The 10,595-nt window shown below is 38.2% G+C and overlaps 1 long non-coding RNA gene across 1 annotated transcript; it reads right to left on the minus strand.

Moving 5' to 3' along the window:
- Positions 1–527: 527 nt before the first annotated feature.
- On the minus strand, positions 528–7,231 carry LOC145663710 (uncharacterized). Its single transcript, XR_014127240.1, has 3 exons — positions 6,867–7,231; positions 2,491–2,617; positions 528–1,197 (listed from the first exon to the last, which is right to left on the minus strand). It is a non-coding gene; the product is annotated as an uncharacterized LOC145663710 (long non-coding RNA).
- Positions 7,232–10,595: the final 3,364 nt, after the last annotated feature.

Below are 10,595 nucleotides of genomic sequence, written 5' to 3' on the forward strand. Positions count from 1 at the left end.
AAACGGGAGAACCCCGAGAAAACCCACGCACACGGTGTTTGTCCACTACGTGGACAAAGTTCACTTGGCGGGGGCTGGGATCGAACCCGGAACCCCAAGCACCAGAGGTGAACGCTCTACTACTGAGCAACCGCGGCCCTTAGTACTAAGAAGAATCCACTCATTTCGTCACTGGAATTTATTCATGTGTATTTACTAGTACCTTCTTCTTAATGAAATTACGGTACAACACGTGCTTCCATAAATTTTATAGCTATCCATTATTATGCTAGTATGCGCACACATACACACAAACACAACCACCCACATCCAACACACACTCACATACACAAGAACAATGGGTTTTATTGACAGTGCAAAATTTAGGACAACTTTTATAACTCCAATTTAAGACATCTTTATTTTGGAGGTGAAAAATCGAAAAAGAAAGTACATCTTAAAATTAATTAACCTCTGAGGGATGAAAGCGAAAACACATAACCATTAATTTGAATTCTACATTTATTAGTTATATGTACAATGTGCACGTTTTGTCGTATAAAATAATATTCATGCTATTTGTAATGCAACAAGAAACACTGATTGTCTTTATTATTTGTAATACAAACAAGAAATATGTAGACAATGCAAATCTGTTGGTTATAATCTAAAACTTACAGAGATCTTTTAATAATATAAAATAAAAAGAATCAAATTTTTCTATAAATTTCGTATGAAGGAAAACACCTTTCATAGTTATTGAAAGTACAGAAATGCAGCATCATATCAAAAAAGCCTCACGTGCTTAAGTAGGTTAAAAATGGGGACTGCGGTAAGTATCCCACTTATTATCCCATCTATTATACCAGTAGCAGTTTCTTCCATCTTTTAGTTTTCGAAAGAGATGCCTTTACATTGATTTCCAACAAAGCGAGGAGGAACAGGTCAACATGTTTCAAGCATGCCGAATCCTTTTCATCCTCAAACAACAAGGCAGATGGAAGTGAATATCTTTCTACTAATATTTTGAAGATTTGTGGCATTTGTTCATTTGAAGATCTTTATTTTTACTTACGAATGATAAGTGTCTTTAAGGCTAGTTTGCACAACGTGAACTTTGCTCTTTTTTCCGCGGGAGTTAAATTCCATCGCCAGCTCTTTGGAAACCAAGCATCAGAGAAAGGTCCCTTTTCCTCCCAACGATGACAGATAGGAACACTGAAACAGAAAAAAAAAATCATGAACAATCATAGTGCAAATTTTCAGGTGGGGAGAAAATTTTAAAAAATAATTACAATACGTCATGTGTAACTACAATCAATACGCAATAAAACGATTAGTTACTGCACTCGCTTGCATGAAGTCTCACTTTTAACGGCCTTCCAAACAGCGAAATTAAACTACCATTAATTTTAGTTATTCTGTAATAGCTTAACTTTTGATTTTATTGCAGCTGTTAACTCTGATTGTTCAGGAGGATCAAACAAGTTGGGGGATATAAGACTTTGTATATACAGATACATGACAAATAATTCTGAAACACTCATAGAAGGCTACATTACGTATGTGCTCACAATATAAAATGCCACTCCAAGACCAACTTTAGGATGTGAGCTAAAAGTGACGATCAAGTATATTGATACGATATTGATACAAACAAAATGGTGTATAACTTATGTATTCCGAAAAGTAAAAAAATTGTGAGCAAACGCCCCCTCACTTGTTACTGGAGTATTTTTAAAAAATAAGACTTCTAGAACCAGAATTCTGCCACAAGTAGTAGGGTGAAAATCGTCACATTATTTGTTCTGAGCAGGGTTAGAAGTTGCGGCAGTTATTATTATTAATAATAATAATAATAATAATAATAATAAAACTTCTCTTTGGTGAAAATTATATTTTACCCCTCTGTTGAGAAAAATATTTTCGGGAGGAGTACTTTTATCCATTCAAAAAAAAAAGCGCGAACACTATAACATGTGATACATTCCATATTAAAGCTTTGCTTATATATAAATACTCAAGTCAAATAAAATAATTGCTGAAGGAATAAAAATTAATAAACAGGGAAACCTTTAAAAATCTAAAATAATAAATAAATAAATAAATAAATAGAGTGTATCTGAAGAAGACAAGGGTAGTTGCTGAAACAGTTACATTTAAATAAAATTGGCGCAGCTGTGGCTCGGTGATAGAGCGTTCACCTCTGGTGCTTGGGGCCAATGATTCGATCCCAGCTCACTTCAAGCGGCTTTTCTTGGAGTTCTCCAATTTTTTCCCACATTCTTCATTCCACCATTTAATTCACTTCTCATCATCACCGACTCCCTTAGCCTCAGTGCCTGATCGTGGAACGTTAAATTGAATATTTCATTTATATAAAAGTATTGCCTTGTTCAACAATTATTTTATTTTAGTTAAGTACTAATAAAATATTACTACTTTCTTTCTTTTCTTCTTACTCGGCATTTTCTTACATGGGTATTATAAAATAACATGTCAAAAACTCACCTGTCGCAACTTTGGTATGTATGTCATCCTCCACAGTGATATTTCTAGAGCAGCTCGACGAGCAGAAAGGGGTCAGGTGGTCTGCTGTTGATCAATTCATCATTTGCAGGAGCATTGGCCACACGCTCTGGAAAGTGGGAGTACATACAAGGCTTATTTTGGCAAATAACATGTATTTACACCTAGGCTTATTACAACGACTAAATACATTTAACATGAAATGAAGCAGTATAAATTTATGTAAACAGTAAAGTGGGTTTTTACTACATTTTGTATCAAAAAAAAAAAAAAAAACAGCTTATAGAAAGAAAAATGAGTTGGCAGGAAAATATCAGCCATAAATTTCACATGCTTTCTGTTCTGGATATTTTCAGCGTAAAGGAAGGTGTGAAGAAGAGTCCGAATTCGTCCCAACCTCGATGCAGGAATGGCCACTTCTTAAATGGAAAGATACGCAAAATAAATATTGACAAACTTGTGGACAGAGATTTTATGGATTATTGTCTGCCCGTTGTTAACAAGAAGCAGGGATCGGAAAATCTTTGAGTTTTACGTCCCACGATTATGCCGATTAGGCTAAAGGAGACGGTGATGATGAGTAATGGATGAAATGGTGGAATGAAGAAAGTGGGAGGGAACGGGAGAACCCCGAGAAAACCCACGCACACGGTGTTTGTCCACCACAAAGTTCACTTGGCGGGGGGTTGGGGTCGAACCCGGGACCCCAAGCACCAGAGGTGAACGCTCTACTACTGAGCCACCGCGGCCCCATAAGAAGCAGGGATCGGTTTTGAGAACGGAGTGAGAGCGTAAAATATCGCATCTTGAACACAAAGAACACAAATGACTACCTGCGTTTTCGAACGCGGACATTTTCTGACCAAAAACACCAAGGCAAGTAATTTCTTGCTATGTATTGCTTCATTTAAATTCTGCAACGTGAAAAAAAAAAGTTTTTATCTTACATTATAATACAAGCTTGAAAAAATCAAGAGCTCCAATTCTGGGGTAGGTTTTATTTTTTTTAAAAAATAAAAAATATCCTACTCTGGGAGGGGCAGTCGTCACCTCTGGATCCGCCCCTGTTGTGTACACACCTTCCTTTTGGTGGCAGCAGATATGTAAGCCCCGAAGCAATGAGTTTTTTTTTTTTTTTTTACTGATGGGGCTGCAGTGCCTCAGTGGTAGAGCGTTCAATTCTAGTGCGTGGGGTCCCTGGTTTGATCCCAGCTCGTGCCAAGTGGGCTTTGTGGTGGACAAACACCATGTGCCTGAGTTTTCTCGACACTCTCCCGTTTCCGCCCACTTTCTTCATACCACCATTTTTCACATTTCATTATCACCATCTTCCTTAGGCTCGGTGCCTTTCCTGGGACGTGAAACTAAATATTTAATTTCATTTCTTTTTAATGATGAGGAATTAGTGTTCCACCTGAAAGCAGGTTTTTGACCCAAAGAGACTTCCGTTGTTAATGTGCGCATAAACATTAGGAGGATATTCCCTATGTCAAGAGCTCTCTTAAACACATCTGACTGGAACCAGCACCAGCCCCCAATCACGGTCCCTTAATAAGACATTTGGTTTCCTTTGAATCGTTTCACGATTAGCAGTGGAAATCATAATAATATAGTCATGTAGAGGATACTTAATTGAGCTGGAATATATTTTTTGAACTTCAGTGGCAACATTGATAAGTATCCATCATCACATGCTGGCACTGGAGTAAGTACTGTAATCTAAAATGCGAGGGAGCTGTCTACTCAATTAATGAACAAAATATTCGAACAGTCAAAAACCCGTTACATTATTATGATTTCCACACCGAATTCTGTAGCACAGTTACGGTAGCCAAGTGTCTTGTGAGGGTATGTAGGTGCAGCAGGGCGATGGTTGCAGTTTGAGAGTGCTCTCAACTCAAGGTGACCAGACGTCCCGTTTTGGCCGGGACAGTCCCTTATTTTCAACCGTTGTCCCGTTTCTTTCAGATTCTCAAACGGGAAGCCTAAATGTCCCGTTTTTAAGCAAACATGACCCAGGTGACCCGTAATTATTATTCAAAATATAAATAGCCAATGCTAATTCTACACTCTTCCGTACCAACACTTACTGGGAAGGTTCACCCGTGCCTAGAACTTCTGAATATTCAAATGAGAATTGAGTGTTCTGTGGTTCAAGTGGAAATTGAGTGGGAATTCTGAGTGTTGAAGTAGTTAAAAGTATTGTTGGGTAATACTTAAGTTAGAAACGCTGTGTTATCATTCTTACTTTGTATTTTGTAAATTGAAAACACTGCTGAGTCCCAAAATGCAATGTGGAAGTCACCCCACCCCCCGTCGCCGATTCGTATGCGTCCCGTTTCTGAAAGTAAAAGTTCTGGTCACCTTGTCTCAACTGGGGTAATATCCTCCCACTGATTATGCACATATACAATGGGGGCACTACTTTAACAAACGGGTCTACCAAATATTCATCTATTTTGTGGATTTTTTTCACTAGATTTAAGACAGTAGTGCTACAAAAGGTTAAACAAAACAGAACTGAGTGAGCGAAGGGGTTAGAACTTCCATAGGGCTCGTTGTTTCTAACTTTGAAGTCATACACGATTGGCATTGCAACAATTGCCGAGGGTCATTTCCCAAAGAGGTTCACTCGAGCAGTCGGTTCTACCTAACAGAAAATTCATAGGTAACATACGATGTGAAACATATTTTTGTGAAGGAATAAAAGTGTGAATGTCAGTAATTAATGTCAGTACACAGCAAATTGAAATGAATTTTGGGCATTATTCGAGCAGACGGTTCTACCAAATTTTGACATATTTCTTACAGTTTCATATCAGGTTAGAACAATGCATTTCTTTTAGCAGAGCATGAACTAAATCAGAAGCTCCATTAGTGCTTGCAGATTGACTTCAGGCCTCAGTACAAATACAGCGTGGACGTAAAGCGTAACAATTTCAGTGAATAAAACACGAACCAATTTATTTCAGCTCCCCACTAAAAAGCAGGGGTAGGAGCACAGCAACAGGGTCCGAACGGCAGCGACGGGATGCGTCCGTAGGGAGCAGGCGCGTCAGCGACGGGGAATATACGTCTAAACGAGAATAGTGGAAGACCACACTTACATATGCAATACTTTCACTGATCACTTAAAATTCATTTCAATATGCTGTACACTGACAGTAATTACTTATATTCACACTCTCATTCCTTCACGAAAAATGTTTCTTATAATATTTTACCTATAAATTTTATATTTGGTAGAACCGTCTGCTCGAGTGAAGCCGCATTTTGAGTGATAGTGAAATCATTGTAAGCGTAAGTGTGCTTTTCCATTATCCTTCTTTACGCGCATAGTCCCCGTCGCTGACGTGCCTGTTCCCTACGAACGCACCCCCTCGTTGCCGCTCGGGCCCTCTTGCTGTGCTTCTGCACTGATTCCAATAGAATGCATTTGTGCTTTTTAGTGGGCACCTAGCAAAAGTTATTTCGTGTTTTATGCACTGTACTTAATATGCTACGCGTCGGGAAGGTTCTAGAACACATAGTATTGTTGAGCGAGCGTCAGCGAGTGAAGGCGGGTTAGAGCCCCGCACGGCACGTTGTTTTCTGTCTTTGTTACAATTAAGTGGGAAGGGGTACGGTACCTGTGTTCTAGAACCTTGCCCCATGCGACTACTCTATATTTACACTAACCCCCGTGAAGTCAATCTGCAAGTAGTAATGGAGCTCCTCATTTAGTGCATATTCTGCTATAGGAAATACAATGCTCTAACCTAACCTGAAAATGTAAGAAATGTATTAAAATTTAGTAGAACCGTCTGTTCCAGTAATGCCTCCAAAAGCATACACTTACTGTCATCTCGTTGTTTGCTTGTATTTATCAGTCTTTCGCCTTGGCAAATAGTACCACAATGCGTGCAGCTTTTATTATACGGATTCATAGTATAAGTAGTAGTAGTAGGAACGGGTTAGAAGCCCCGCGGAGGTTGGTTGGTCCTGTTCTCGACATGAAATAGGCAAATTAAAGACTTGTCCAATTTTTTTTCGTATTTTTTACAATCTATGGATCTGTATAATAAAACTGCACCACAGAATGACATACTTTCCCATGCATACTCACTCTCATATACGGTTTATTGAGAATAAAAACACATACATTATCATTTTACTACCTTCACTATTAACATTTTATATAGTATTCTACCTAAAATATTTAATTTGATACAGGCGTCTGCAAATGTTAACCTAATGTAGGTATCTTCGTTCTTTCTACGGTATTTTAATACACTGTAATAAGAAACCGTAGAATACTCAATCTGCTGAATTTTACACAGAATGCACCTAGATAGGAATAGGATAGGAATTATACTTACTTGTCTTAAAGCTGACCTTTATCACAGGTGACTTTAACAAAACACATTATTTATATTCACAAACAATACCATCAAAACACGATTCCGCAAATGGCTCACGATTCCCAGCATGCACTGCTCAAACTGCAGTTACAGTACGGGGAACGTCCGCGCTTTTTAGCACCTAAAAAAGACGTCTATTTTTGGTGATGTCCGACACGTGATTCTTTGTACCATTCTGGCACGTGATAAACACGTACAATTTAGGTCATGTTTGACACGTCATTTTTGTTACCATTTTGGTACGTGATAAAGACGTTCCAAATTTTCAAAAGACGTCATTTTGAATTCGAACCCCAAAAAAAGACGTGTTTATGACGTGACTGTGCTACTTGGGGTATACGATATATATCAAGAGTGCGCAAGTGAATGTCGTCTTTCATTGATTTGAGTAATGATCAGATGTTGGCTGAAGGTTTATGAACATGGCCCTTGTACTATGTCTGACAAGGCAAATATTCTGCTACATTTGCCAGATGTGCAATAATATGGTAGTAGAGAAATAATCCTCACTCTTAACTTTTTTGATCACTTTGTGTTGGGATGTAACGGCTCTTTTATGGCTATGTTGGTACATCACATGTAAGACTGTAGCCATTCTCTTGTAGCGTCGAACGAAGATGATTGAATTCCTCTTGTACACTTTCCTGGTCGTTTACGGAGACTGCTGTGTAGATCAAGGTGTTTAACACTAGGACGTTGTGACTTGTGATGGAAGCTGGTTGCGATGAGATAAAGATCCGTATGTGTCGGCTTCGTATGTATGTTATATGAAATAATTAAATGAATATGTCTACGTCTTTCTCTGAAGTAGTAACTGGCAAATTAACCACGTTCTTTGGATTTTTCTTTACTATTTCTCGATGTCTTTCCTTTCATATTTTCATCAACGGAATTTACAAGGGCATTGTCTCTTCCTTTTTTAACGAATTTTCTAGCACCTTTTTGGACATCTTGCTAATTGCGAAGCAACTCTTAATTCGTCAACCCACTAAGTTTAAACACTACTAAGCGAATATTTTCGAAGTGACGGTTGTACTGATATGATCAAAGATTGCTGTGACATGCTCATACACTCATACGCTTCTGTTTTCTACCCTCTCCTGTTAACAAATTTTTTTCAAATATTTTTTTTTATCTGAATGAAAAAGAAACAACAAAGAAAATGTTTTTACCACCTCCTTTTTTGTCCAGTAAGTTGCAGTAAAACTACTACTACAGTAGTAGTTGCTGACTATTTATAGAAATAAATTGCCACATTCTTTGATGTCGATTCCGGCTACAGATGAACAGTGCTAATCCAAGGTTCGCTCGTGTAGTTGATGGTTTTGGGAACGACAGTGGATGCTTCAAACTAGACCGACGATAGGTCACATGGTTTTTTTTTTTTTTTTTTGTGTGTGTGTGTGGAGGTCGACGATTCCTTGGCGCAAATGTATTCATTTAATTTGCTCTTAACCTTTGAACTAAAGTAAAGTCCGCATTTTTTAGAACCTCTTTCGGCGATTAGAAAAAAGCTGGTTCCATCCCATATTGCCTCTGAAATTATATCCCATTCGCAGACTTTGAATTTGGATTAAAGAGAGCGTGAAAACTGTGGTCACTCCTATGACAAAACAGAAAAAGTTCAATGTCATCACATGAATATAGGCCCTACTCCTCATCTGAACTCTCTCCGACTGATCTTTATAAACAAAAGAGTTTCTAAGAGTTTCCAAGAAAAACATTTGGTAACAGCTTGGCTTTATTTTATTATAGTACCAGAGGTCAGCTTTCGGAAGGTAGGAACAGCGCATCTGACATCTTGGGAAAAACCATTACAGGTTCAGAATGCTGTTTTCCATTATAGAAGGGATTCTCGGAAAACTCGCTTCCAACACCTCGAAAACTCAAGCATTTTGGAAAATTTTAAACATCGTTCGCGACAACAGCCTAACGACCAACTGTTTAGTGAGATTTTCTGTTTGGGAAATACAGTAAATGAAACGCAGTTGTTTGTTTGTAATGAACTGAATAGTTCCTATGATTCGAATGTAGCATACACCCGCGTGCTTCCTAAATTTTAGGTGGCTATACGATAGTTTCCAAAAATTAGAGGTGGGTATATGCCGTATACCCACGTATACCCTCCATTACATCCCTTATGTTGCCGCAACCATCAAATTGTGAACCGTGTAGCCGGGTGTCGTTTCCTGTGTTAAGTGTTTGACAGACAGAAACTTCGTTGCTTAGTTGGTTAAAGTTTAGAGGTCCTTTTTCAACACTGTTTCTATATGAGAAGTGGATTTACATTTTAGCGTGAGATCCGAACCACATGAACTCTTACAGAGAATAGAATCAGGGTCTTCCCCACCGAAGCTGAGTGCACTAATCACAGAATACCCACGAGGGAGCTCAACAAACAGAACCTGAAAAGTTTCAGAACTAATTTTCAGTTTTTAGCTACAGACAATATTTTAATAGGTAAGTTCCATACACGCGAAACAAAAGCCGTTGTTCTTTAATTTTTAGGCAGCAGTAGACTAATCAATATAGGTTTAATTGTTGGATCATTGTTTCTAAGATAAAATATTTAATAAATTCAAATTTGATAGAAAACAACTCAGGTACCAGACGTTTGTACAAGAAGATATATCAAAGTGTATTAAATAAGTCAAGACCTGCCTCGATGCCAAGTTTGGTTTAACATCGAATAAGTTCACCTGATGCTGTACGGTAAATACTATCCTTTGTCTACTAAAAAGTAAAATGAAGATTGAGGAAAATAAACTACGTAAAAATAGTGATTTTGCTACAAATATTTTTCAAGGATAACATTAAAAGTCAAGAAGAAACAAAAATCAACTCCACTATAAAATATAAAATTCGAGTGAAATACAATAAATGTGGCTTACGACTTACTTCTACTACGACTGCCTGGTCGTAAGTCGGTCAGGTAGTAATCTACTATACAGTACGAGTAAAATTAAATCTTTTAGTTTTACGTCCCCCAAAGGAGACGGTGATGATGAGAAATTAATCAAATGGTGGAATGAAGAAAGTGGAAGGAAACGGGAGAAGCTCGAGAAGACCCACGAGCACGGTGTTTGTCCACCACAAAGCCAACACGACGCCAGCTGGGATCGACCCCGGGACCCCAAGCACCGGAGGTGAACGCTCTACCACTGAGGCACCGTGCTTCCACAGTACGAGTAGCGTAGCCAGGATCTCATCAAGGGAGTTTGCTCACGCAGACGTTTCCGTTATCCCTCATTATTTCCGTTTGGGGCTTCAAAGAAAGCGGGGTTTTACTAAAGCAACGGTCGATTTTCTGAAAATTGAAGCAAAAGGATTCGATAAGAGAAACAATATTCCTCGTTGACACCACAGACGCCTTAAGGCGTTTAAAAGAACAAATTTAATTCAAATGTAGTGATAGTTATTGGTGCACCCCCCTAAGAAAATCCTGGATCTGGGTCTGTATATATATATATATATATATATATATATATATATATATATATATATATATATATATATATATATATATATATATATATATGTACGCGTATCAGCTATCCTGGGTCCATGGCGATCTAGCACCCAGGATAGCTGAAAAATCCTGGGTGCTAGATCGCCGTGGCGACTGAAAATACGACTCTAATAATTTAAGGCCAAAACATGTACAACTATGTATCAAATTGGTTAAGA

Source organism: Thermobia domestica, chromosome 11, assembly GCF_964235325.1.
Source record: "Thermobia domestica chromosome 11, izTheDome1.hap1.1, whole genome shotgun sequence".
Lineage (NCBI taxonomy): Eukaryota > Metazoa > Arthropoda > Insecta > Zygentoma > Lepismatidae > Thermobia > Thermobia domestica.